Raw genomic sequence first — 26,772 nt, forward strand, 5'->3', positions numbered from 1 at the left:
AAGTTTTATTGCATACCATCAATTATTAAGGGTATTAAATTATTACATTATTTTAGTAATAATTTTAATTAACTTTATTTAACCTTTAGTTAACTTTATATAACTCGTACTTTATGATAGAGATACAATGTAGCAATTAATGCTTTTTCACTAATTTATAAAGATTGATCCTTTTCCTCTTTATAAAGTATCATTTACGTGTGTCATCTTATTGCTAACTATAGGTGTCATTAAAGTAGCATTTCAAAAAGGTAGAGAATTCAGAATAGGAAATATATTAATCATATCCATGCTTTCTAAAATCTTAAAATATGTGCTTTTACTTCTGTGAATGTTTTAGGTAGTACCTTGCCCTATTTTCAACATGAATTTTTACATGTAGAGAATTCTAGTAACATTCCCTCTTTGGCTTACATATAGATTTTAAATGTCACAATTTCTTTTTCATTCTACAAATATTTGTTAAATACCATCTATGCTTCGAATGCTGTTATGTTTAATGGGAATATAACCAGGGCCATTGCAGTCAAAGTGCTTGTCTTCACTCAAAGAACTGTTAATATCTACTATTTTTGAACATTTCTTATATGCCTACCAGCAAATTTACAGTATCCTTAATTCTTCCAAATGGCATCATTACCTTATTTTCTTTTTTTTTCTTTTTTTTATTTTTATTTTTTTCATTACCTTATTTTCATGTGGAGAAACCAAACTGGAGAAAAGGTAATTGCTTGACAAGATCACACATCAAGTAATGGGAAGAATCATGCTTCAGACCCAGGCCAACCCAAGTACAAAGATCGACTCTTTCCATATCCAGTACTGTTGCCTTTCCAGTTTTAATATATCGATAGTTTTGGGTATTAGTGGATTCAATTACCGTCTACTTCTCTAATTTCTAGAATCCAGATATCTTAGTCACAGTTGCTGTTCTACATCCATTTGAAGATAAACAAACTGTGGGAGTGGGAGATTGCAGTAAGAACAGACTTCAGAGTTGCCATCATTCAGATTCTGATTTTGCTCTTTAATTTGTTCCGTGAAGCTGGAATCTCTCGAATCCACGCGACGACTGTACCTTGAGTTCAGTCCTATGATGCTGAGCAAGTCCTGTAACTTTCCAGCAGTTCTGTTTTGCCCCCTGAGAAGCTGTGCTCATAACAGATGACATCTGGACACCATCCATGAAGTTGAGCATATTCACATCCACAGAGCAGACCGCACTTTGGGGGAAGACAGTTGCGGCACTCGATAAAATTAATCGTAACAATGAATTTTAAAATTATTTACTACTAAGATGGTCACAAAATATATTCGAACAGTAATTGCCCAAAACATTGTTTTTGGGCACCTGGATGGTTGAGTCCGTTAAACATCGGCCTTCAACTTCAGGTCATGATCTCAGGAGCCTGGGATCAAGCCCCACATGGGTTCCTTGCTCAGTGGGGAGACTGCTTCCTCCCTCCTCCCACCCCCTGCTAGTGCTCTCTCTCACTCTCTTCTATAAATAAATAAATAAATAAATAAATAAATAAATAAATAAATAAATATCTTTAAGGAGAAAAGCATATTGCTGTTGCTTTCTCATGGGAATCCAATGCCTACCCGTTTTCACTATAGTCCTTCTCCGCCCGTGGTGACTGTTCTGTGATACGCCTGTTCTGGCTCATGCAGATTACCACAGAGCTACTGGGGAAAGTATGTAGTGAGCAATGGGAGTGCTCACGAAAATGGAAAAACCCACCAGGGCACATTCTGTGAGTGGTTTTACCTTTTAGCTGTCAGTAATTTTCACTGTGAATTTTTTTTGGGTTTTACTCTGAGCAAACATTAACTACTTTTCTTTCTCTTAAACTTTTTTAATATATATATTTTGTATTGAAGTTCAATTTGCCAACATATAGTATAACACCCAGTGCTCATCCAGCCAAGTGCCCCCCTCAGTGCCCGTCACCCAGTCACCCCGTACCCCCTGCCCAGCTCCCCTTCCACTACCCCTTGTTCATTTCCCAAAGTTAGGAGTCGCTCATGTTTGTCACCCTCTGATTTTTCCCACTCATTTTCTCTCCTTTCCCCTTTAATCCCTTTCACTATTTCTTATATTCTGGTGAGTGAAGTAGTAAGTCAGTTGGAGAAGGACAATCATTATATGGTTTCACTCATATGGGGATATAAGAGACATTAAACTACTTTTAATTGGGACATTGTGCCGGTATCTTCAGATTCCCTCTTCCTGACATCAGGTGTGCCTAATATCCGTGTCATAGTCTCTTGGTGATTCATTCCACCAGACCTATTTTTTTTTAAGATTATGTATTTATTTATTTAATCATGAGAGACACACACAGAGAGAGAGAGAGAGAGAGAGAGAGAGAGGCAGAGACACAGGCAGGGGGAGAAGAAGGCTCCATGCAGGGAGCCTGATGCGGGACTCGATCCCAGAACTCCTGGGTCATGCCCTGAGCCGATGACAGATGCTCAACCCCTGAGCCACCCAGGCGTCTCAGACCTACTCTTTTTATAAGCATGGGCAATTAGGATTTGTGGAACATTTCACATTTGACTTGAGATGCTGGTTTTACAACAGCCTTATAGCAGGAGTACCATCAGCATTACAATATTTTAAAATGCAATTCTTTAAGACACAGAACTGAAATGATAGCAGCAAAAGCAGGTGACGCACCGATTAAGGTGGGCTGTGTGCTTTCTGGTATTTCTCTAGTTTTTTTTTTGTTTTTTTTTTTTGTATTTCTCTAGTTTTATCTTTCCCTCAGTTCTCTCCCTCTCACCATGGCTGTCTGCATTATTCACGACCTGATCTGTATCCAGAAGACGTGCCCCAGCCTCGCCGAGTCCCCTGGCCTGGTCCTCCGAATGCCAAACCCTCACGAGAGACCCTTTTGCGGCACATCCTGTGCAGTCCACCAAGCAGTGGGAGTGTGCTGGGAGAGAGCCTTTATGTGAGTGTCACTCTGTGGATTGAAAAAAGAGCACAATAGGAATGACCTTCTAAATATGCTGGCAGCGAAGGTTTTACCTAGTGTGAGAAGAGGTAGTAAAATATTCCTTTTAAAAGTCAGAGCCATATAATAACAGGGATAGGCAAAGAGAAATAAAATTACACAGAAAAGAGGCCAGCCTTTCAATAGAATGCTTTGTACCTTCTAGAATAGAATCCATTACAGACATCTATCGGTGCTACACACAAGTCAGACAATACTCATTCTTTAGCTTCCCGCTGCCTCAAGTAGACTTTTACTTTTTTTTTTTTTTTTTCTGCAAGATTTGAACAATTTTCAATGTGAGACTTCGCCTTTAGAGGCTGTTTTCCTTAGTTTCAAATTTTAATGGAAAAGGTAGTGGGATTAAGTGGGGGGTTCTATTTAGAAGGCTTGGCCAGTCCAGTGTTTTCTCGGGCTGGGGGCAGTGCTCGCCCAGTGGGACTCAGTTTCTCCCACGCGTCCCATCCGAGCCAGCAGCGCCGTTAGGTTAATCTAAAACTCCACTGCCTCCCTGTGCTTTCCAGATGATTGCAATCAAGGTCTTCCACCGTCTGAGTCTGAATTTACAGCCTTATTTCACTATTCTGTTATTCCTAATGTGTTCTTATTTATCTTTCACTTCCATCCTTTATTTCACTGCACACGGTACCTGCAAAGCTTTGCTTTCACGGTCCCTTCCCCATTTCTGCATGTCCAAGACTCTGGGGGAGTCGTACTTCCCTCAAATTGCTTAGACTGATCACTTTGGCCTTTGGGCCCAAATCAACATTTCTCCGTTCGGATGATTCTGTATCTCAATCTGTATATAGCATCTTATCCCTCTCTGCCTTGAGTTACAACAGACGTACTTTAATGTAAGTGTAATTTAAAGCGATATTTTTTGGCATCGTGTATCATTATTCCTAATATCTTTAGCTAAAATAATAATTTATTATCCCTTCTCATGGTTTTGGGGGTTGACTGGATTCAGCTGAGTAGTCCTTGCCTGTGTCTCTCTTAAGGCTGCCTTCGGACATCCCCTGATGCCCCCACATGAGAGCTCACGCACATAGCTCAGGTCGACGCTACCTGTTGGCTGGGAGCTCAGCTGTGGTCTGCAGGGCTGGAACTGGTTTTTCTTTTAGGATGGCCAGTATGCCCTGGTTTTCCTGAGGGTATTCCTGATTTTCACACTGAAAAGCCCCACACCCTGGGCAAAGTGAGAGGGTTAATCACCCACTCAGCGTGGGCCTCTCACAACTTAGAGGCTGGGACCCCTGGACCAGTATGCACAGTGTGGCTGTTCCAAGAGTTTCTTGCAGAATCTGGAAGTGTTTTTAATGACTTTAGACATCACATTTCATCACTTATGTTGAATTTTGCTAGGGAAGCACTAAGGCCAGCCTCTTTCAAGAGGAAGGGAATTAAACCCCTTGTTGAAGGAGGGGCAAAGTGACGTTGCAGGAGACAAGGTGGAAGGAAGATAGGGTGCGACCATCTTCCACACCCTATATTACCTAAACCCTCAGAGGACAAGATGCAGTTCATATTTACATTGTTTCTTGGTTTCTCTCCCAAAGTACCTGGCACTTAGAGACACTTAAAGTCTTAAAAGTAGGAAGGAATACCTTTGTTCTAAATTTATAATTAACCCTTACTTGGATGCAAAATTACATTCAATTTTGTTTAGATCTTCTATGACTTTTTCTATAGTTGAAAGTGGCAAATTTGGGTCGGAAATAAGAGAATCCAATAGGAAAAACATATCCTAGAGAAAGTCTATGCTGCCTTTTTTAAAAATAGTTTTATTTATTAATTTGAGAGTGACAGAGAAGGAGAGTGAGAGAAAGAGCACACGAGTGGGGGGGGGGGGTGTATAGCAGAGGGAGAGAAGCTTTAAGCAAACTTCCTCCTGAGCACAGAGCTCCATGAAGGGCTCCATCTCATGACCCATGAGATCGTGACCTGAGCCCAAACCAAGGTTTGGATGCTCAAGTAACTGAGCCACTCAGGTGCCCTGAAAATCTGTGCTTCTTATCCCAAGATCAGAGCTGTGTTAATGATTTCAGTGATTTCAATCTTTGGGTAGTATTTTGGTGAAGTCACGAGTAGTGTTTAAGGCAGTGACAAAAGCACTGTTGAGAAAACAATGCTTTATTTTACGCATCCACAACTATAGGAATGAAAAAAAAAATAAACAAGAATCTCCCATTTCTGCTTTAGCCTTTACATTCACACTTCTGGTGTCCTCAGGAAACACACACACACACACACACACACTCTGAAGTTCTGCTGGAATACAAACTGTGGTATCCCAGGAAGACGTGTCCTCCCTGTAGATGAACAGGGAACCTACTTTCTCTTCTGTATCCTGTATTAGATTCTATTTGTTTCCCCTCCAATGAAATGTGATAAATGGTAGGCCCAGTTCTGTAAACGATATCGTACCTAATTATCAGTGGTTAATATTTTTTTTCTGTATATTATGACATACATCATTTATTTAACCTAAGTGGCCTTGATAACATGGGGATTTGGCATTGCCTGTAGAGGTTTTTGGATACTCTTGTAGCTCCTTCAAAGGAATGTTGTGTCTGTCAAACTTTAGCAAAGGCAGTTTAATCTTTGTCAATATGTAGGGTCAATTCTATTAGATTCTCGAAAAAAAAAAAAAAAGAGGCAGTCACAGTTTGTGGGCAACTCTGATGGCTTTTATTACGTGGGCCGAAGCACAAAAGTTCAGCTCTGTCGAGTACCAACACAGAGTGCTTTTTTACAGATCCACTGCCCTCTAATTGCTTCAAAATGTCAGGTGCTCCAAGCAGGGGCAAAGAAGCACAGGCAGTGGAAAACTAATTGGTATTGGGACATAAAGCTTTTCTGGGTCACTGATTTACATTAGGCTCAGGTCAGTAGTGAACTCAAATTCATTCTCTTCAGTGGCAAACTACTTTATGGGAAACAGGCCTGGGTGAGACTCCCGATTGCTGTCGGATGCAGACCGATGTACAACTGTTAGCTATACATGTATTAGGGATTATTTATCTTTTAGATATTTGACTTCAATATTAAAATGCCACGTTTTTGAAAACGAATGCATGCTTCACAAAAGCCCAGGGCAGGCGGACCTGTGGCTATTTATAGACTGGTGAAGACAGCATCAAAAATTCGGGAGACCCGTAGGGAGAATGCAAGACTCGTAAAACATGTCTCTGCTTTGTGTATCTTCATGAAGAGATGACAAGTGAGTTTGACAATGGAATCTCAAAGAACTAAGATGTATGGCCTTTGTTTTCACCAGGTTCATAATCAGCATAGGAGAAGGCCTCATGTCAGTGCCCTCTGAGATAATTTTGCCTCCAGAGATATGGACTAAATATGATAGTTTTGATTGTCAAAATATCAAGAACTTTCTAGCGTAATATTTACCTCGGTTTTCCCAAGACGGGAGACTTTTGTGCATATCGGGGTATTGCTGAAACCACCTCATCACCTACATACCACAGCAGCTTAGTTTTATCTATGTACTGGGGAGTTTACAAACTACAGCAGTAGTACCCTAAAAGATACTGGGAAATATCTCCATTTTTTATTTCCATTTCAGCTCCATATGCTACAACAGAAGGAATATAATCCCAAGACATCAGCTTTATATCTCTTGAGGCATCAATTCAGTAACCTCACATCTATCCTGCATTTTACCTTTTCTCTATAAAGCAAACAGTATATCACTTCTGTAACTATTTCATATGGTCCCACAAATAACAAAACATAAGGGAGAATAAGTTCGAAAGTCAGGTTTCAAATTTTGTGGATTAAGAGAGGGAGAGAGATTCAAGCCTGCTGGGACTTAGGTAAAATTCGTGGAGTGTTGCATCTGAGCCACCCGAGGGGGATTGGTGGAGATTCATACTCGTGACAGGACCTAAGGAACAGTAGCACCAGGTTAGGGAACAGTAGCACCGTAATCGGTGATGACAGGATATTCATTCTGTAAACATATGGAGGCCAATGCAATGTTTATTATTGGGAGTAAAAAGCGTATTAAGAGGCTGATTGGGTATTGATAAAGTAGCCAGCTGCCTTATTCTAGAATACCTAAAATGACATCAAGAAAATTGAGTCAGGAATTCATAGACCGTGGCAGTTAGCGAGAGGACTCCAATTCTCTGTTAATCAAAAAACATTTTTGGAGCAATCCCTGGTCCCCAGAGTCTATAAAAACTAAATATATTGGCTCAGGGATCATCTAGAATAGGGTGTTCTCCACGGATTTGAATGCAGGTACCCAAGCTGCAAGAATAATGATATCCGAAATGACCTGCTATCGTTATAATTGGTTCTCAATATTCAAGATATCCCTGTTCAGAAACAAATGAAACTCCAACAATTTTTTCATTTCTATTTTTCAGCAAAAATGTCAAAATACAAGGAGGCTATATCCAAGTTGGTCTATATTATCGTGCTGTTTCATGATTAAGGGGATGGGACCACTGTGTATAGTGGTAATTGCAATAAAGGATTGCCATTATGAGTGCTGTTAGAAAAAGGAAATGAGTCGAGTGGAAAGCAATACATATGCATTTGCCAGGAGGTTATTATGCAGACATAAGATGAAGTTGTTATATTAAATATGCATACTTTATGCATATGCATATGAAGATATATACAGATATCTGTATTTTTAAAATTTTTAAATTATCAGCATTTTCATATTTTATACTTCAGGATTATATATATATGTACATGTACATACACACACAGATACACTTTCATAGTATCCATTTAACTTGGGTAAAGCTACTCAACTCATAGGAAAATTTCTTGCATAGTAATATTAATTTACGATCGTAAGTTTCCTTCAGAATAGCTCCATATGGGTTAAAACCTACTTTAATTTCATGTATCCAAATCCTTGGTCAGCAGGTAGCCTGTATACTGAAAAGTATCAGACTTTCTTTTATTTTTTTTTAAAGATTTTATTTATTTATTCACGAGATCCCTGAGCCACCCAGGGATCCCAGTATCACACTTTCTGACCCCATGTTTAGTATTGCTCATAGTATGTTGGGTACTACAGTTTTAAAGCTCTGTGAGTGGCAGTAAATTTTTTTTTTAAGATTTTATTTATTCATTCCTGAGAGACCCAGAAACAGGCAGAGATTCAGGCAGAGGGAGAAGCAGGCTCCATGCTAGGAGCCCGATGTGGGACTTGATCCCTGGAATCTGGGATCACGCCCTGAGTGAAAGGCAGACCCTAAACCGGTGAGCCACCCAAGCGTTCCTGAGTGGCAGTAAATTTAATTGTGCAAATGTATTCAGATTACAACAGAGAATGGGATACTATAAGCCTTCAAAAGAGAATTTTTACTTTTTGTGACAAAAATTAGCAAAGCAGCCGACTCTACATAAGTGGTAGAATTGTTCTTGTATTTTACAGCTAGAAGTTCACCAATAAAATAAAGCAATAAAACTGCATTTTTTCTTGCAATGTTTTTGTTATTATTATTATTTTATTATTATTATTATTATTTTGGTTAAACTCTTGCCACCTTCCACTCTCCCTGTCCATCTTCCATAGTATCATAGTAGAGGTCAGATTACACTACAAGAAGTGATATTCATTCATTCTTTAGTCACATAACAAACATCTATCAGGCATTTGTTTTGTGCCTTGTAGACACAGAATTCTTATTCCGGGCCCTGGGAATGCAGAAAGGAAAATGTGAGTTTCTGACTCCTAGAACTAGTCTTGTGGGAGACAAGTAAACAGATGAGTGCCATTAGTAAAAAGAAGCTATGGGAACTGTTTTTTTTTTTTTTTTTTTTTTTTTTTTTCCGCAAAGATCTGTACCCAAAGCAAATAAAAACATTTTGCCTGAAACGTTTATCTGTTGAAAGCTGTGTGGATAGAAGAATTTCCTAAAACAAGAGTGGAAAAGGTAAATGGTATGTTAGATGGCTTCACATAGAAGCTGCTGCATGATTTAAATCTTTACACAAAATTTGGCATCAGGTGGATGAAAAATGTAATCACGTTGGCAGGGTAGATGGAAGTGGTGATAGGAAGACACTAACATGCAAATGTCTATATCTCACTGTGCTCACAGAAGACTAGCATTATGATTTCATGTTGTACCTGCAAATAAGCTAATCATCTCCAGAGAGAAAAGGATGTTATTGAGAAATAGGACTCCCAGGCAGATTATTTTACCATATTCAAAGACAGAGCCTTGCAATAGTCAAAAATCAGTTTGGTTTTGTGTCTATCTAACATATATCCTTATGGCGCAAGGGAGAGCTGCAGCTGTTGACAGCACAGTGGGGTGTCTTTGCCTTCAGAGAAGCAATTGTGAAGATGGGCTTGTTGCCAGCGCTGCAAACCTGCTGACACCAGAAAGTCAGGGCGAATGAGGGATTGGTGTAGTCATTAATGTGAGGTCTTTGGATCAGTTTGAATGTCCAAATGGTTGCTTTTCATTCTCTGAGCCTTTCAGTGCACTTTGGAATTTTTTTTTTTTAATCCATAATCTAGGTAGGTAACAGATGGTGGAAGTTTCTTTGGTGTTATATTAATTGGATTATCCACTGTGTGCTTAGCTGTCAAGTGCTGAGCCTCCCTTTTAACTAGAAAGTGTTTTCTTCATCAAAAGCAATGAGGATATGAAGACAGTTGGCCCTTAGGTATGGAGACATTTTAGGTTTGGGAAAAGATACTGACACATGGATCCCAAAAGAATTCTGCTTTTCCAGAATAAAAACAGTAACATGACTGACTATGCTATAGATTTTTTGGGTGTGAGGTATATCATCACTCGGTTTTTAGTTGAAGAGTAAATCCTATCATACCATCTGGCCTCTCTTGATAGCTGACCCCCCTCCCCTTATGTAGAATCGTTTCATCTTTGGACCACTTTAATTGTCAAGATTTCTCCCAAATTTTGCCTGTAATTGTCATATCTTAGATTTACCCTCCACAGTTCTACCCATTGCCTCATCAGTGTTGTGCCTCAGACTCTTCTAATATTCAAATTCAATTGTAGCAAGTATGAGAAATTAGCCTTTATCCTCCCAGGCCTAATAACTACTAATCCTTTGTCTTCATTCTCATCTGTTGTCTTTTTTATGGTCTTCTCTTCCTCCTCTGTTACCATATTCCACAGTTTTTCTCTGTTCCTCTTAAAATGTAGAATTATTTGAGCATCATTATAGCTAAGATATGCTGAGATATTTGTCAATAATTGTCTCAGTATTTTTTTAACACTACTAAATCTAAAAAGCACATGAAGGAAAAAAATAATCTTTCATTTGTATTGCTTGCGTACTTACAATATCCTAGAAGTCAATCCTTTGCCACTCATTTCCACATGTAAGTATGGATTACATTTTGTTGTTAAGAGAGAAACTCAAATTTTAATATGCGTCTTTGTTTTCAAGTAAGCTTATGTTATAGAGACATCAGCTGGGCAGTAACTCCCCCAAATGATATGTTGAGATCCTAACCCATGGTATTTGTGAATGGGACCTTATTTGAAAATGGGTTCTTAATGTAAATTAAGGTGGGTTCCTATTGGAGTAAGGTAGGCCCTTAATCCAGTGACTGGTGTCCTTGCAGGAAGAGAACAGGAGATGAAGGTAAAATACATCTGGGTGGGAGCAGATCATGTGAAGTACACGGAGACACAGGGAAGATGACCATGTGACAGCAAGAGGCAGAGCCTGGAATTATGCAGCTGCAAGCCAAGAAATGCCAGGGATTGTTGACAACTACCAGGAGCTAGCAGATACAGTGTGACCTTCCAGTACCTTGATTTCAGATTTCTGGCTTTTAGAATGGGGAAGGAATTCATTTCCGTGGTGGTAAGCCACCCAATTTGTGACATTTTGTTATGGAAGGGCTAGGAAAACTAATAGAGGTGCCTGGAGGTTTAAGATAACTTACAAAGTTCCCTTGAAGCTTTCATTAGCATTACATGGAAGAGGGCTCGGAGACTTCGGAGTTCAAATTGCAGTACTTTCACAGGGAAGGTGTGTACTTTTCAGCAGGTTATCAACCTTTCCAAATACCAGTGTTCAAATCTGTGACATGAAGATAATGGCCACCTAATTGCAGTTTTACAACTAAATGAGATCCTGTGTTTAAAAGGTGTACCTTGGCTGGTGCTGAGGAAGTGTTCTATAGATGCAAGCGTGAGGACAAAGGGTGGTGGGGGTATGCTAGCAATATGCATTTGCATCACCTATTAAAAAAAAAAAAGTAAACTTTCTAGGCTCAAAGAGGAAATTAATGTCTAGAAATGTGAAATACTTTGTCTAAGGTTATATAATGTTATTGGCAGAATTTTTACCCCCATGACCTTCAACATGTCACTCTTATGAATATGTTATCTTACTTGGCAAACAGGACATCATAGATAGAGTTAAGTTTGCTGATCATCCCGCCTGAAAATCTGGACGCTCTCCTGTATTATCTTGGCTCAACCCAATGCAATTATATGAGCCTTTAAATGGCGAGCTTTTCCTCAGCTGAAGGCAGGAAAGGAAATCAGAAAGATTTGAAATATGAGAACATGCCATGGCTGACCTGAAGATGGAGAGTTGTGTATGTCAAAAGATGGAGACCCGAGTCCTACAAACTCAAGAAACTGAATTCCGCCAACAGCTAGGATGACCTTGGAAACAGAATCTTTCCTAGCTACGCAGAAAGGAACAATACTCTACTAATATCTTTTTTTCTTTTTTTAATCTTTTGAAACCATGTACAGAAATTCCAGCTATGTTAGGTGCTGAATTTGTGATCTACCAGATTTGGAAATAATAAATAGCTGTAGTTTTAAGCCACTAACTTGGTGATAATTTGCTCTGCAGCAATAGAAAACTAATATAGCTACGTCAGGTTGGAATAGATAATAGATAATCCTGATTCCTTGTGTTAAAGGATAAACTTATTCATGTTTTTTTTAAAAAAATGTTAAGCCTATTTGAGGAAAAATTGATTCGAATCAGGCAGTGCTGGACCAGAAGTGGTTAGGAGCACCCTACAGACAGGAGCCAGAGAAAAGACTTATGTAGTACAGAAGCAAGAAAGGAAATTATTTGACTGGCTATTACTTAAAGCCTACTTGGCTGTTTTTGTGATTGGTTGTTCTTAAAGTTTTGATTTTGTCACTTTGAGGCAATTACAGACTTAGATGTCGGTTTGCTTGCAGAGGTGGCTTTGGCATTAGAGCCACCTCAGTCGAATGGTCTCCTTCTTGAACTAATTTACCACCCGGGGGTGCCTAGGTGGCTCAACTAGAGCAGCCAACTCAATCTTGGCTCACGTTTTGATCTCACGGTTTTGAGTTCTAGTCCTGAGTTGGTGCTGGGTGTGGAGCCTACTTCCATGAACAAACAAATACATTTAACACCTGTATTGGTTTTTCTTTACCAAATGTCTTAATAGATGAAATTTTATGTTTTGATTTAAACAATTATATTTCTTAGAAAGCTGAATAGGAGAAGTCTCATTTTATCAAGTAGCCTATCCAAATTGTTTAGAATTTTCTTCACCCAGTAAATTTTGTTATCATTAAAAAAAGGGGGGATAAATTGTGTTTCACTGAATATTATGGACAAGATTTAAGTGAGTTCCATTAATGTTAGTGATTGCCAGTAACAAAAACACGCTTGAAATGTCTTGAATTCTCTAAGACTTCACAAGATATGTTAATTCTTGACAGTGACAGCAATGTAACTAATTGTTCAGACTTAGATTCTTACAAATAAGCACAGATTAAATCTATATCTCTACAGATAGAGGAAAAAGAGGTACAGTTGCTATTGATGTGATTTTTTAAAAAAATAATCCTGAAAGTGGACCTAAATCTGAATATATTGAAATGCTATGTGGGCATTTTTCCATTGGAAAAATTCATATTTAGAATTCAGAGAGGAGGGCAGCCCGGGTGGCTCAGCGGTTTAGCGCCGTCTTCAGCCCAGGGCGTGATCCTGGAGTCCCGGGATCAAGTCCCACATCGGGCTCCCTGTGTGGAGCCTGCTTCTCCCTCTGACTGTGTCTCTGCCTCTCTCTGTCTCTGTCTCTGTCTGTGTGTCTCTGTCTCTCATGAGATAAAATGAATAAAAAAAATCTTTAAAAATTTAGAATTCAGAGAGAAGATTTTATCTTTCAAGTACTTCATGTCTGATTTTGTATGTTGAATTTTGAGGGTGACAATTACAACCCTTAATTCCCCTTAACCTAGAATCAATTAAAAAAAAAACAAGCAGGAAATAAAAATATCAGCTTTATTATTGAGAATCCTGATTGGAAACTATGTCTTGGATGTAGCCATAGCCAGGCTCTCTTACATTTCCTTCAATCCCACATTTGCCCATCAATGTGAAGGACTCCCTTTCAGATAAGTCTCTCTTCATTCCTTGGGGGAGAATTGAAGTGAGAATAATGAAGGTGGAAGTTTCATATTATTTCACAAAGGATAAAATGTATATTGAATGACTATCAAGAGCAAAACAATCTAAAGTTATTTATTTTAAAGCATATAGCATGGGCACAGTACCTAGGTGTCATGTGATTATACACTCCTGTAATTTCCAAATTTCTAAAGTAAAATTTACTTGTCCATTTTTGTGCCACTTTTATACGGTTATGGTACATTCACTTCCAAATACTCTATAAAAAGCTGGATATCTGGTTGCAAAGATATGAGACTATAGGCTCTTTTTAGGAAAGCATAAGGGCCTGAGCTTTCCAACATGAAATCCCAAGACAGAGTTTTTAGGAGGTGAGATCTTCCCATCCCAGTTTGCATCCAGCCCCCAGTGTATAATTCTGAAAGTTATTTCTGAGTGACCCAAAAAGTCTCAGCGTGACTCTCAATTTTTGAAGTGAGGACAATTTTCTAGGGGAAGATTTGGTTCATTAGCTTACATGTCAAAGGAATCTTTATCTAAGCCTTCCAAATGTTAATGCTCTGTGGGGATATTTGAATATCGCCCACGTGAGAGCCAGAAATACGTCACAGACTCTGTAACATTGTGAATTCAGGAGCAATTGTACGCATCTGGAAATAGAGGACATGGTTATTCACGTGACCATGCTGTTCTTCAAAAGAAATATTTGGTAAGGTGTGTAATGAGCTAAAAGGGAAAAAAAATATCTAGGTATGTATAGATATGTGCATTCATGGTGTATAAACCTTACGTAATCGAGTGTTCTGCATCTCCATTAATCTAATAAATGGACGCATGATCTGAGTCACAAAATACTCTCTTATATGTAGATTTGGGTATTTATATTTTCAATTACTCAAGTGGACTTACTTTCAGGTCCAGGTTTCATAGTTTCTATAAAACCTTCCCCTGAGACGGTAAGGGGAAAAAATACAAGAATACAGGGTTTGTAAACTTACTCCATTTTTGGCATTTCTTTTAAGTTGTTGATATCAGGCACATTACAATATGACATGATTTCTTAAGGCCTGAGATTCACCATTTTTAAGGTGAGATTTAAAGGACATTCAATTGTGGGGATGGATTTTTGAGATTATTCTGTATTAATTACTATGCAACAGACTTGCGAGTTTAGCTTTTCTTCCAGCACAGTATTGAATAAAATGAGGACTGTCACTCCACCCTCTGACCTGACCTTCGCCAACATGCAACGTCTCACGATACTTAGAATTTTCTACTGTGTCTTAATGATGTGGTCCTTTGTCGACTAAAGTGTGAGGTTCTTGAAGGCATAATTTATATTTTATCTTCCGTTGCAGGCCGCATGTACATCTAGCATATAGCACTCTCATTACTCTCTGATGGATACATTAATTGATTCAATAGATAATTATTGAAGATATAACATTACCAAAGGGGAAATGTGCTAAAACAATGGCCAAGCAATATAGAAGTGTTGCCTGTTATTCCTGAACTGAGAGTTTCAAACTATAAACAAGAATAAACTAATGATAACATTAAAATACCTTTTAGCCTTCTAGAATGCATTCTTTGTTTCCTGTAGGAAACACAGAAATAGGAATTGCATAATATTCTATCAGGAAAATGAAGACATTGGGAATAAAATAGTGGCATAGAGAGTCAACACAGGGCAACAGCATCATCGGTGACACGACCCAACTGAGTTGTAGTTTTAGCTCAGCCATTTATCATTTGTTTGACCTTAGCAACATATTTAGATGTGCAGTGTTTTTAGTTTTCCCAAAGTAACAAAATTAACGTAGACAAGTAATGACCTGGTGCACTTCTCAGATGATCAGTCTTGAGAATGTTCACTTATTTGGCTCTTTTCTTTCAGAAGTCCATGCACTAAACTTTAGATACATCTCCAAGAGCCCACTGTGACTTGGCGGAGGCCATCCCCAGTTTCTGTGCAATGTCTAATATTTAAGGGAGCTATCATCTTTTTCTAGTGGGGGGTTGGGCAATTAATTGAAATCTCATCCTGATTAAGCTGGAGAGATCTATCAAAAGAGGGCTGGAGATATTTATTATTAATCACCCCAAAGAACAGCCTGCAAATCCAACATTGGTACAAAGCAGAAATGAGGCCTCTCCTTTCTAAAGCTTCCCCACTGAGTTCTGACTAATAATAAGGACTTTGAAATTATGTTTCATGTAGAGTGGCATCAACATGACAGAACCATGCTGCGTCTGAGAACGTTATGATGTGGATATTAAACTGAGCCATTTTATAGTAAGAAACTTCTTTGTGTAAGCAAATACCATCGCTAATTTAGCTGACAAGATTAAATAAAGCAAAGAATCATTCTTCTTTCTGAAAATATTGACTTTATGAGACCAAACCTTTGAGGATGTATTATTTGGGGTATTGTAAATGCCTTGAATCTGAGCTCTTAAAAGAAATCCTTTAAACTTTCACCTTAAAAAAACAAAATAAGGCAGTGAAGATGGTGTCCTGATACCCTTTCTCCTTATGTTTTGCAATATCTTTTAAGAATTAGAATATGGATTTGTGAATATTGAACCACGCTTGTGACCCAGGAATAAATCCCACTTGATTGTAGTGAATGATTCTCTTAACGTACTGTTGGGTTTGATTTGCTAGTATTCTGTTGCATGTGGTTTCATCGGGGATATTGGCCTGCAGTTCTCTTTTTCAGTGGAGTCTTTGTCTGGTTTTGGAATCAGGGTAATGCTGGCTTCGTAGAATGAGTCTGGAAGTCTTCCTTCCATTTCTATTTTTTGGAATAGTTTGAGAAGAATAGGTATTAACTCTTTAAATGTTTAGTAGAATTCCCCTGCAAAGCTGTCTGGACCTGGACTTTTGTGTTTTTTTTTTTGTTTTTTTGTTGTTGTTGTTGTTTTTGAGATTTTGAATTCCTGATTCATTTTCTTTGTCGGTTATCAGTCTGTCCAAGTAGTCTATTTCTTTCTGTTTCAGTTTTGTTAGTTTATGTGTTTCTAGGAATTTATCCAGTTCAAATGACGTATCTGATAAAGGGTTAGTACCCAAAATATGTGAAGAATTTATTAAACATGCAAAAAAACATAATCCAGTTAAAAATGGAAAGAACACGAAAAGACATTTTTCCAAAGAAGATGTAGAGATGGCCAACAGACACATGAAAAGATGCTCTACATCGCTTATCATAAGGGAAATGCAAATACAAACTACAATAAGATATCTCCTTACACCTGTCAAAATGTCTAAAATTAACAACATAGGAAATGACAAGTGTTGGCAAATATGTGGAGAAAGGGGAACCCTCTTACACTATTGATGGGAATGCAAATTTATGCAACCACTCTGGAAAGCAGTATGGAGTTTCCTCAAAAAGTTAAAAATAGAGCTACTCTTCAGTCCAGCACTTACACTACTAGCCGGGTATTTACCCAAAGGATACAAAAATACTAACTCGAAGGGATACATGGATATTTACAGCCACATTATCAACAATAGCCAAATTATGGAAAGACCCCAAATGTTCACGGACTGATAAATGTATCAAGAAGTGGTACACACACACACACACACACACACACACACACACACACACATAGGAATATTACCCACAAAGAAGAATGAAATCTTGTCATTTGTAATGACATGGCTGGAGCTAGACAGTAATAAGTCAGTAGTCCAGAGAAAGACAAATACCATATGATTTCACTCATATATGGAATTTAAGAAACAACACAGATGAATATAGAGGGGAAAAATAGAGAAGAGTCAAACTGGGAACACAGACTCTTAACATATATGGAACCAACTGTGGTTGCTGCAGGAGAGGTTGGTGGGGGGTGGGAGTTAGCGAGTGATGGGTATTAAGGAGGGCACTTGTGATGAGCACTGGGTGTTCTAATTAAGTGATGAGTCACTTAATTCTATACCTGAAACCAATAACTGTTAACTAACTGAAATTCAAATTAAAGCTTGGGAAAAAAATAATAAAAAATAAATTAAAGCTTGGAAAAAAAAATTAGAGGATGAGTATTGTCTTGAAGGGATATTAGTTTCCTCAGAGTAGTAATGAGCATATATTTGTCTAACTGCTTGGGATATATCTATTTATTTATCTATCCAATTTATATGTATTATCTCTAATTTCTAGTGTCATCAACTTGCTAGAGTACGAAATAGCAACTCAAAAGATTGGCAACTCCTATCCCCTCCCCTACTTGCTGAATTCACAGCATCCATTGCCAATTTAGCATGACGTGAGCACCATTCCACAGTACGAAAACAGAATATCATCAGACACTACAGAATTTTATGGTGTAGAAGTTAAGTGGTTTTTAATAAAACTCAATTTCTGTGATGCTTAAAAAGTTTAGCACATTGAGTTGACTTGAAATGATTCTCCTGGTAAAATCAAAGTGTAGTAAAAGAGCAAAGTATCACTGCATTTACTTAAGTTTTGTGAGTACGTTCAAAGGAATACAGGAAGAGGGAGGAGACTAAGATTTTTACGAGTGGTAGCATGAGTAGATTTTCTAAGGAGCGGTTTCAGGAGTTTGGGGGATTGTATATTTAAGCAGAGGAAAAGTACCTGAAGTGAGAAGTCTCAGTAAATGAGCCTACTGAGGCATACGGAATGTCCACGGAGAAAAGAGGCAGAACTGGAATAAAACAAAAGCGTGTATTTGGGGCTCTTAGAATGGCAATTTTGGGAGCACAGATTTGGGTAGCACTAGGTAACAAAAGCCATCAGCTTTCTTTTGTTTACTTTTTATTTACTAAAGCCCATATTTTACTAAGATTCTCGTTTTTTTCCTCGAGTCCTTTTTCTGTTCCAAGGGCTGATATATAGATAGTGTATGATATGTATATCCTATAAATATATATATGCATATGTAAGCATAAATACATATAAAAATATATTTTAATTGCTCATGGCCTTTTTCAAACTGAAGCATAATTAACATAGAATTACATATAAGATTATGCTAGTTTCAAACATGCACCACCGTATTCTATACATGACTCAGTGTAGTTACCGGTTGTCACCGTATAGCATTATTTCAGTATTATTGTCTACATCTCCTATGCTGTACTTTATATCTCTGGGACTTACTTATTTCATATCTGGAAGTTTATACCTCTTAATCGCCTTTATCTGTTTCACCCATGCCCCTAACCACCTTGGCTCTGGTCAACCACTAGTTTGTTCTCTGTATTTAAGAGTCTGTTTTTTTGGTTGGTTTGTGTTGTTGGATTCCGTATACAAGTGATACCACGTGGTATTTGTCTTTCACTGTCTAAATTGTTTCACTTAGCATAATACCTCCTAGGATCTATCCATATTGTTGCAAGCCATAAGATCTTGAGAGCCAGGGGTTTCAAGATCTTATCAACGTTTTAAATAAAACATTAAAGGAGAGGGGCAGAGACACTGGCAGAGGGAGAAGCAGGCTCCCTGCAGGGAGCCCCAGGTGGGACTCGATCCCAGGACCCCGGGATCACGCCCTAGGCCAAAGGCAGATGCTCAACAGCTGAGCCGCCCAGGTGCCCCGCAAGCCAGGGGTTCCTAAAGATAAAAAGGGAATACTTGTCTGTATTGTTTACAAATAATTTGATTGGTGTTGGCAGCAGCAAACTAATGTTGGCTAGACATAATTGGTTGCTAAGGCTGTCACTAATCCGAAGTCTGTTACCACAGCAAGTTGCAGAGGTTGGTGCAGAGTCCTTGGACTTTTTTTGTTTTAGCCTGGTTCAAAAGTCCCTGGTCCCACCCCATGAGGGGTTGCTAAGGCCTACCTCCTTAATGGCCTCCCAGATCCATTTTCAAACTTCTTGACATAAGTAACTCCATTTTATTTCATCTTTTACAACACACACACACACACACACACACACACACTTGTGTCTTTTTTTTTCTGTACACTTTGTAAAACCACATGTTATAATGATTCAAACTAATAAAAAAAACTATAGACTTAAATCCAAAACTATAGACTTAACTCCAAAGAAGCCTTTCAGTGTTATACAGTTATGTTACAAATAATTAGGTATGGAATAGCAATTTAAAAAAAATGGTAAAATGTTTTTCTGGAATCATACTTTTCCAATATATGTAGAGGGGTCCTCTGACCAAACACTCAGATTTCAGATGTTTTGTGGTGTTGGCTACCATAGTAAGAAGTCTTCCATAGGTAATAGAGGAGGTTATTTTAGAAATACAAGATAGGTAAAATGACTTCCGGAATGGTAGTGTGAGGAGCCCTACAAATCCACTCTCCTACGAAGCACCCATAACTGGTAAAAATGATGAATTTTTTTGGGGGGGTAAATTTTTGGAAATTATTATAAAGGCATGCAGAAAATAAGAACCATTTATTGAGGTATACCTACTAGATCTCATTGAGAACATTGAGAGTCTCTGACATTTGAGCCATGATTTCTCTGCTCAGTGTGATAGAAGTGCCACTTGGGGTGGGTGCAGATAAGAACACACACCTCCTCTCCCCCAGGTCACAGTCAAGCACTACAACACATACTCTGGAGGAGAAGGCTGCTGGCTCCAAGTTGCAGCAGAGCCTCTAACCCAGTCTATGAGAGAGGCTCTTTTCCTCCACCCAGCCCCAGCCTGCAGAGTAGAAGACTTACCCTAGGTGTGGCAGGCTTAGAAGACTGGGGCACCGGTCATCATTGTCCCACTCACCGAGTGAACTCACCTAGTAGGGTAGAAATTCCAAGATAAGTAAGTTTTTTTTTAAAAAAGGGGGGGCTACTGCCCCAACCCAGTGCCTCCTGAAGAAGGTGTCACCCTGAGGGAAGTGGGTGGGCCTCTAATTCTCGCTCTGTGGTGGTAGCGCAGAGAGCTTGGGAATCTGGAGTCAGTAAGAACAGTGAACTGCTTTTATTTGGAACAATGTGGGGGAAGCTCAGGAATGCCCTGGGAAATCATTTAGACGGTAGCGATTAGGAGGAGGATGGAGCACCTTTGAGAGCAACAAGCTAAGCTTGTAAAACAGCCAGAGATTTAACAGAAAACCAAGGGAGGGGGGGCAGAAAGTAAGCTAAAAAGATCCCTCCTGAGGTCGCAGGAAAACTTACAAACTGACATCAAGAGATTGTCCTTCCAAATGGGGTCCAAGTATAACGGGGTGACAGGGTTTATGCCCCGGGGAGAATGAAAAACAGAACAATCAGCTGGCAAGTAGCCAAAGCCAACAAGTGGGTCCCACCACTGAGACAGACAGTTTAACCAAGAGATTAATAAAAGAGACAAGGTAAGAGACCGTAATATTCCCAGTTTTACAGGAAAGGAAATAGAGGCCCGAAAGAGACTAATAAACATTTACCTACATTCACCCAGCAAGTAGAAGGGATAAGATGCAGGCCCCTTTCCATTTGCTTTTCCATTCTAAAATTCCTAGTTCTTTCATCCGGTCTCCAGCCTTTTTCCCTTCCAGCTGGCTATCCCCCAAGGGCAAGGGCTGAGCCACATAATTGTCTAGGAATAGTCAAAAGCCTAAGATCTTAAGGGGTCACTCATTTCCTATCCCATATAGCACAGTAACATCTTGGCATCTACACTGGTGAAGTATAAATTTTTATAAGCTACAAAAGACTATCTAATTTTTTATTAAAATGTATTACTTCTCCTGTGGGTTCACGGAGGCATCATTCTTTTCTTTGATCCATTCTGTTTCTGCTATTCTTTTGGTCTCCTGGATATCCATCCTCTGGATACTAAAGCAAACACGTAGCTATCAAATCGAAAATCTAATGCCTGACCAGGAAGGCTAGGACTCCTTTGTAGAGATATTTACAAATACACAATCACTGGCAGTGACTTAATTAACTGGAAAGGATAGATTTTCGTAGAAATTAAGACATGATTTTGGATGTTTGCTCTGTACGTGTGTGTGTGTGTGTGTGTGTGTGGTTTTAGGAAGTAGGAATATTTACCCGACATCCCTTGCGATTCCATTTATCTAACCAGACTTATAAACATACTTTGAGTCCTCCGTTTGTCACTTGCCTTTTATATCATGCAAAAGACTTAACATGTTCCCTACTCTGAGGCATTCTTTCCTAAAATTCTGTTTCTGGCCCAGTTGATAACCGAAAAGAAAGAAGACACTAAAAATTATGTCAGGGAGAAAACAAAAGACTAAGGCATTTTGCAGGCCTGACTTTGCCTTTTTAGAAGCTTCAGGGATCCACATGATTGATTTTTAGAAGATGTAGTTTATGGGATTTGGAGTCAAGTAGAACTTGAATTTCACCTTCATCTCAAGCTGACTGTGGATACTTGGGTAATTTACTTAACCTTTATTACCTGCCTCTACAAAAATGTAAATAATGACATTTTCCTCTCTCTAATACTGTGAGTTTTAAATAAAATAATCTATTTGGTGCCTAGCAGAAATCCTAAGATCTAATTGGTGTTGTGTCAGTTCTGGTTTCCTTCCCTTTCCATACCCTTGTCATCCTTGATTAGAGCCATACCGTATGCACACATCAATTTATTCCTAAAATTGAGCACTAATAAAACGACATTTGCCCTTTTCATGAAACACTGTTGCTGCTCAGAGCAAATTTCCTCCTTGGATTCTTCAATTATAAGGTCAGAATCCTGCCTCCTGTGAAAGTGTCACAGTAACTGTACCATGACTTCAGCGAAGATTTATCAATCCCTTAATTATCTTCACTGATGTAGTCAGGGCCTTGGGAGTAGAGACTTACTGTGTTTTAGAGAGATCACTAGTGCAGTCATACGTGGTAAGTCACTCTCTTTATTTTATTTTATTTTATTTTATTTTATTATTTATTATTTATTATTTATTTTTTTAAGTCTCTCTCTTTAAATGACATCTTTAGAACTTAGTGGAAATATATAACAAATATATGGGGTAACCAAAGTGCTTGCAAAGGCCATACATCAACAGGTGTGAACACCCACAATCTTCCTGTTTAATTAGAGTGGTTGCTATGTAGCGAGTCAGAATTCACATTCATACTTTTGAGAAATTTGAACTTTAAAGAAAACTCATAAAAACTAAAAATCAGAATAGTTAATCTAGTGTAATTAAACTAATGTGATCTTTAGACCCAGGTTGCCCCATATCGGGCATCTCTCTCACTCTCTCTTTTTAAGCTATCAGATTAATTTATCTATCAGATATTTTTAATCTTTCAGATTGGATTTAATTTTTGTAAGGCATATCATTCTGTTTTTAAGCTATTTAATGTTGTTTTCTATTCTTTTTTTTTTTTAAGATTTTATTTACTTAAAAGACAGATCAAGTGAGAGAGAGAGCACAAGCAGGGGGGAGGGATAGAGGGAGAGGGAGAAGGGAAAGCTGACTCTCCGCTGAGCTGGGAACCAGATGCAGGACTGGATGCCAGGACCCTGAGATCATGACCTGAGGCAAAGGCAGGTGCTTAACCAACTGAGCCAAACAGGTGCCCCCAGTATTGTTTTGCATTCTAGGAATTTAAAGCAATATATTTTTTGCCCTCATCTAAGGACAGTGTCAGATGCCAGGGCTGTACAGGTGAGCAAAATTCTGGATAGAGATGAGGGAGCCAGCTTTCAGTTCTGTCCTTGACACTGTTGAGCTACATGATCCTGAGGTTGGTAGCAAGGATAGGATTACATCTTCCCATCTTTGGCCTCTTCCCTGTGTGTAAAATGTTGCTGTTAGCTTGCTAGAACTATTCGTAAGATTATCCTAAGACTCAAATAAGTGAAAGATATTCCCGCTCTACTAGAAAGAGAAATTGAGTTAACAATTCCTGGCTTAAAGTCAGTTATGACTCTTAATTAGTTGAATAAATGTAGAAAACGACTTCTCTGGGACTCATTTGTCTTCTACAAAAAGAAAGATTGAACTAAATCTCCAAGAATTGCTCTGGCTCTGACACGTGTATAATTTAACAGTAGACACAAAATCATCATAAATATATAATCAATATAATATATATGTATATATGTGTATACACACAATATACATATGGAGGCATACATATCCATACTTAAGTAGAAAAATGCAATTTTATTTAAATGTTTTAATTATTTGTGGGAGATACACTTGGAAATTCTGGTAAAGCACATATTTATTGAGACGAAGATTAATTTATATTGTAATATCTAGATTAATATCAGCATGTGAAATAAGGCCTAAATTTGAATATAATCTCATATATCTCATATATAATCTCATGTATCTGTGTAAAATATGACGAGTTACTTAAGCACCTTTAAGGTTGTTTTCTCCCGTGTAACATGAACCCATACGGATACCTCAGTTATCGGCAGGTGTCTGTGGAACCACATACGTGACAACTTTCTGCAGTAGAAATATTAGGTCTCCTGGTACCGTTGCGTTCACTGGTTGGCGTGGATGGATGCCAACCGCCCCTTCATCTCTCACTTTCCGTGGTTCATGACCCATTCCTCCAGAGAAGTCCAGAGAGAGACTGAGCACAGGGCACCAGGAAGATCAAACTGGCTTTTACAGAAACTGCCTGGAATGGGGTGAGCCCGAGTAAATACAGCTCACATCCCAGGGATTAGATGCACAGTGATAAGCGTTGGTTCCAAATCAAGAAGACTCTGAAGCCTGGAAGCAGGAAGCAAAGACAAAAGGATTCCAGGACATCAAATTCTGAAAATATGCAGGATTTCGGAGCAAGTATAAAAACAACACATAAAAGTGAAGACAATTTACGCCTTCGTAACACAAAACAGGCAGCTGTGTGTATTCCTGGAAAGCGGCGGTATTGTTTCAGAACCCCAACGGAATCTGTTCTCATACATCTGACCGGTAAATCTGTGTGGTAGCGCTTCAACAATTACTTTCTTTAAGTCCAAATGGCGGGGAATCTTACTAGTGTAGTAAGGATTTAAAAAAAAAAAAGCATTTTGGGAGTTGGGGTTGTGGGGAGACCTCAGGTCAAAGGGCACGCTAGCCATTTCATTGTCTGGGCTTTTGTGGGTTGGGTTTTGTGTTGTAGTCAGCTCTGGTGAGCATGGGGTGCACCTTAAGAGAAGTCTCATCTTCCTAGGAAGCCAGTATCTACAACGTTCTCAGTGTGCCACCCTGAAGACAGACAGACAAGACCCCGGAGGTCGTTCAAGAGGCTGCATCTGCCTTCGCGTCTCAGGCCTAGTGCCTCTGCGTTCTGGCGAGGGGCAGGCGGCCTTTCTGAGCACCGAGAACTCAGCTTGGCCAACAGGAGTGATGGGACTTTAAACTGGGGAGAGGCCAACAGTCCATGCACTATCCTCTCCCTCTAGCCCTGTCATCTGTCATCTGTTCCTGGGAAGCTGGCACATGGGGAATTCAGATCGAGCCATAACCAGACAGCAGAGTGTGACTGGAGCTGATTGACTGTTGTGTCTCTGCACGAGGTGACATATTGGGCAAAGAGGTATCGATTAGCCTCTGGGATTTGAAGAGCTCAGACTCCCTTTTTAGTACTGATCTATTGCTCTAAGGCCAGCAAGAGGCCATCGAGAATTTGCTGTCCCAGGAGCGACGTACGGTGGTTAGCAGTCCGTTTCTGGGAACTTCAGGGCATCTAAAGGGGTGACTGTATTGCTTTCTAGTGAAGATTGGGAACTCTGATAAACAGAGCTGGAATAAATTTTAAAACTGGAAAACATAAAATGGGATACAGACCAGACACAAGCCTATGAGGGGTTATGGGCCGTGGAAGGAGTCCATCTGATGTCAACACATACTCATTTGTACTTAAAAACATGCATCTTATTTTGTCAGTGGCTATCTTTAAGAGGCTGGTTTTTGATAAGACCTGCTCTGGGGTGCAGTACCCCAACTTTCATTAAAACTTCTGTAGCTGGGACACCTGGGTGGCTCAGTGGTTGGGCATCTGCCTTTGGCCCAGGGCGTGATCCTGGAGACCCGGGATCGAGTCCCACATCGGGCTCTCTGCATGGAGCCTGCTTCTCCCTCTGCTTGGGTCTCTGCCTCTCTCTCTGTGTCTCTCATGAATAAATACATGAAATCTTAAAAAAAAAAAATTCTGTAGCTTCTGTTTACTACGTAAAGAGTTCAGCCGAATTCTGTAACCATTTGCAGGTCAGTTGTGGTGGGCCAGTCAGGGTGCTAGGTGATAGGGATACGATGATATTAGGAATAATGAGTGTTTGAAGAGTGCCCGTTATTGCCTTGTCTTATTTGATCCTCATGCAAACACTGTGAGATAGGCATATTTATATCCCTATCTCGTATATAAATATCCTAAGTACCTTATTCAAAATCACATCGCTCATAAATGATAGAGCCCGGGCTTGAAATCAATTCTTTCTGAGTCCAAAATTATTATTGTTTTTAACCAAAATGATATACTCCCACTGAATGAAGAAGATACGTCCCTCGAGCAGAGGGATTCACTGCAGAGGGAGACATTCAAACAAATGGCTTTCCTGTTTAGTCTTCTGGTCGACTTCAAGCGCTCCTAAGAGGAAAGCCAAAGTTCCCACTGTGGCCTCTAAGTTCTTTCATGGTTCTGGTTACCAACTCCCTCTGGATCCTTACCCCATCCCTGATTGCCCTTCTCTGCACTCCCTCATTTCCCAGCCACACTGAAATTCCTCAGTTTCCCTGCAACATCCTTCACTCTGGGCCTGCCTCTCTAGTCCAGGCCTCATCGTTGAACTATTATTCGATTGGGGGGATCTCCATTTAAGTATAATTTCCTGAAGAAGCCTTTCCAAAGGTGTAAAATCTACATTAGCTCATTGATTTATATCCCCTCATATCACTGCATTTCTTCATGTTGTGGCCATAATTTGTCATTCAGTGTTTACTGTGATTATTATCTGTCCCCCCAGTAGCTTCAAACTCCTGTGGGGAAAGATTATGCATATTTATAGTTACAAGTATCTCGTAAAAACATACCATATTAACGAGTGTGTTACCAGGTAAGTAATTCTTTTCATCTCTAATATTTGAGAATGTCAACTTTAGGAAACAACATCTTTGATGATGATCCAAAATAAAGTGACATTTCAAGTGTCCTTTATACATACCTGGTTATGCTTTACTATATGTAGGAAAATGTGATTAGGTTAACACTGAGAATAAGTAAATATTTGTTGAATGAGTGAAAGAATAATCAATCCATCCAGTCATCCTTGACTTACATGGAAGCATTTGCTTATGGTGGGTTAAAAGGATATTCAAGGACACCCATTCACACATTATTCACTGATTCTTTTTTTTTTTATTTTTTATTTTTTTTTAATTTATGATAGGCACACAGTGAGAGAGAGAGAGAGGCAGAGACACAGGCAGAGGGAGAAGCAGGCTCCATGCACTGGGAGCCTGACATGGG

The 26,772-nt window shown here is 39.1% G+C and overlaps 1 protein-coding gene and 1 long non-coding RNA gene across 2 annotated transcripts in view; one reads left to right on the plus strand and one right to left on the minus strand.

The window, feature by feature from the left end:
- The window catches only part of LUZP2 (leucine zipper protein 2), a 551,161-nt gene that overhangs the window by 159,602 nt on the left and 364,787 nt on the right, over positions 1–26,772 (plus strand). The gene's annotated exons all lie outside the window — the stretch shown is intronic.
- Positions 693–3,156, minus strand: LOC111091614. The gene is made up of 3 exons (XR_005375847.1): positions 3,123–3,156; positions 2,790–2,972; positions 693–1,223 (listed from the first exon to the last, which is right to left on the minus strand). It is a non-coding gene; the product is annotated as an uncharacterized LOC111091614 (long non-coding RNA).

The sequence above is a fragment of the Canis lupus genome, chromosome 21 (genome assembly GCF_011100685.1).
Source record: "Canis lupus familiaris isolate Mischka breed German Shepherd chromosome 21, alternate assembly UU_Cfam_GSD_1.0, whole genome shotgun sequence".
Taxonomy (NCBI): domain Eukaryota; kingdom Metazoa; phylum Chordata; class Mammalia; order Carnivora; family Canidae; genus Canis; species Canis lupus.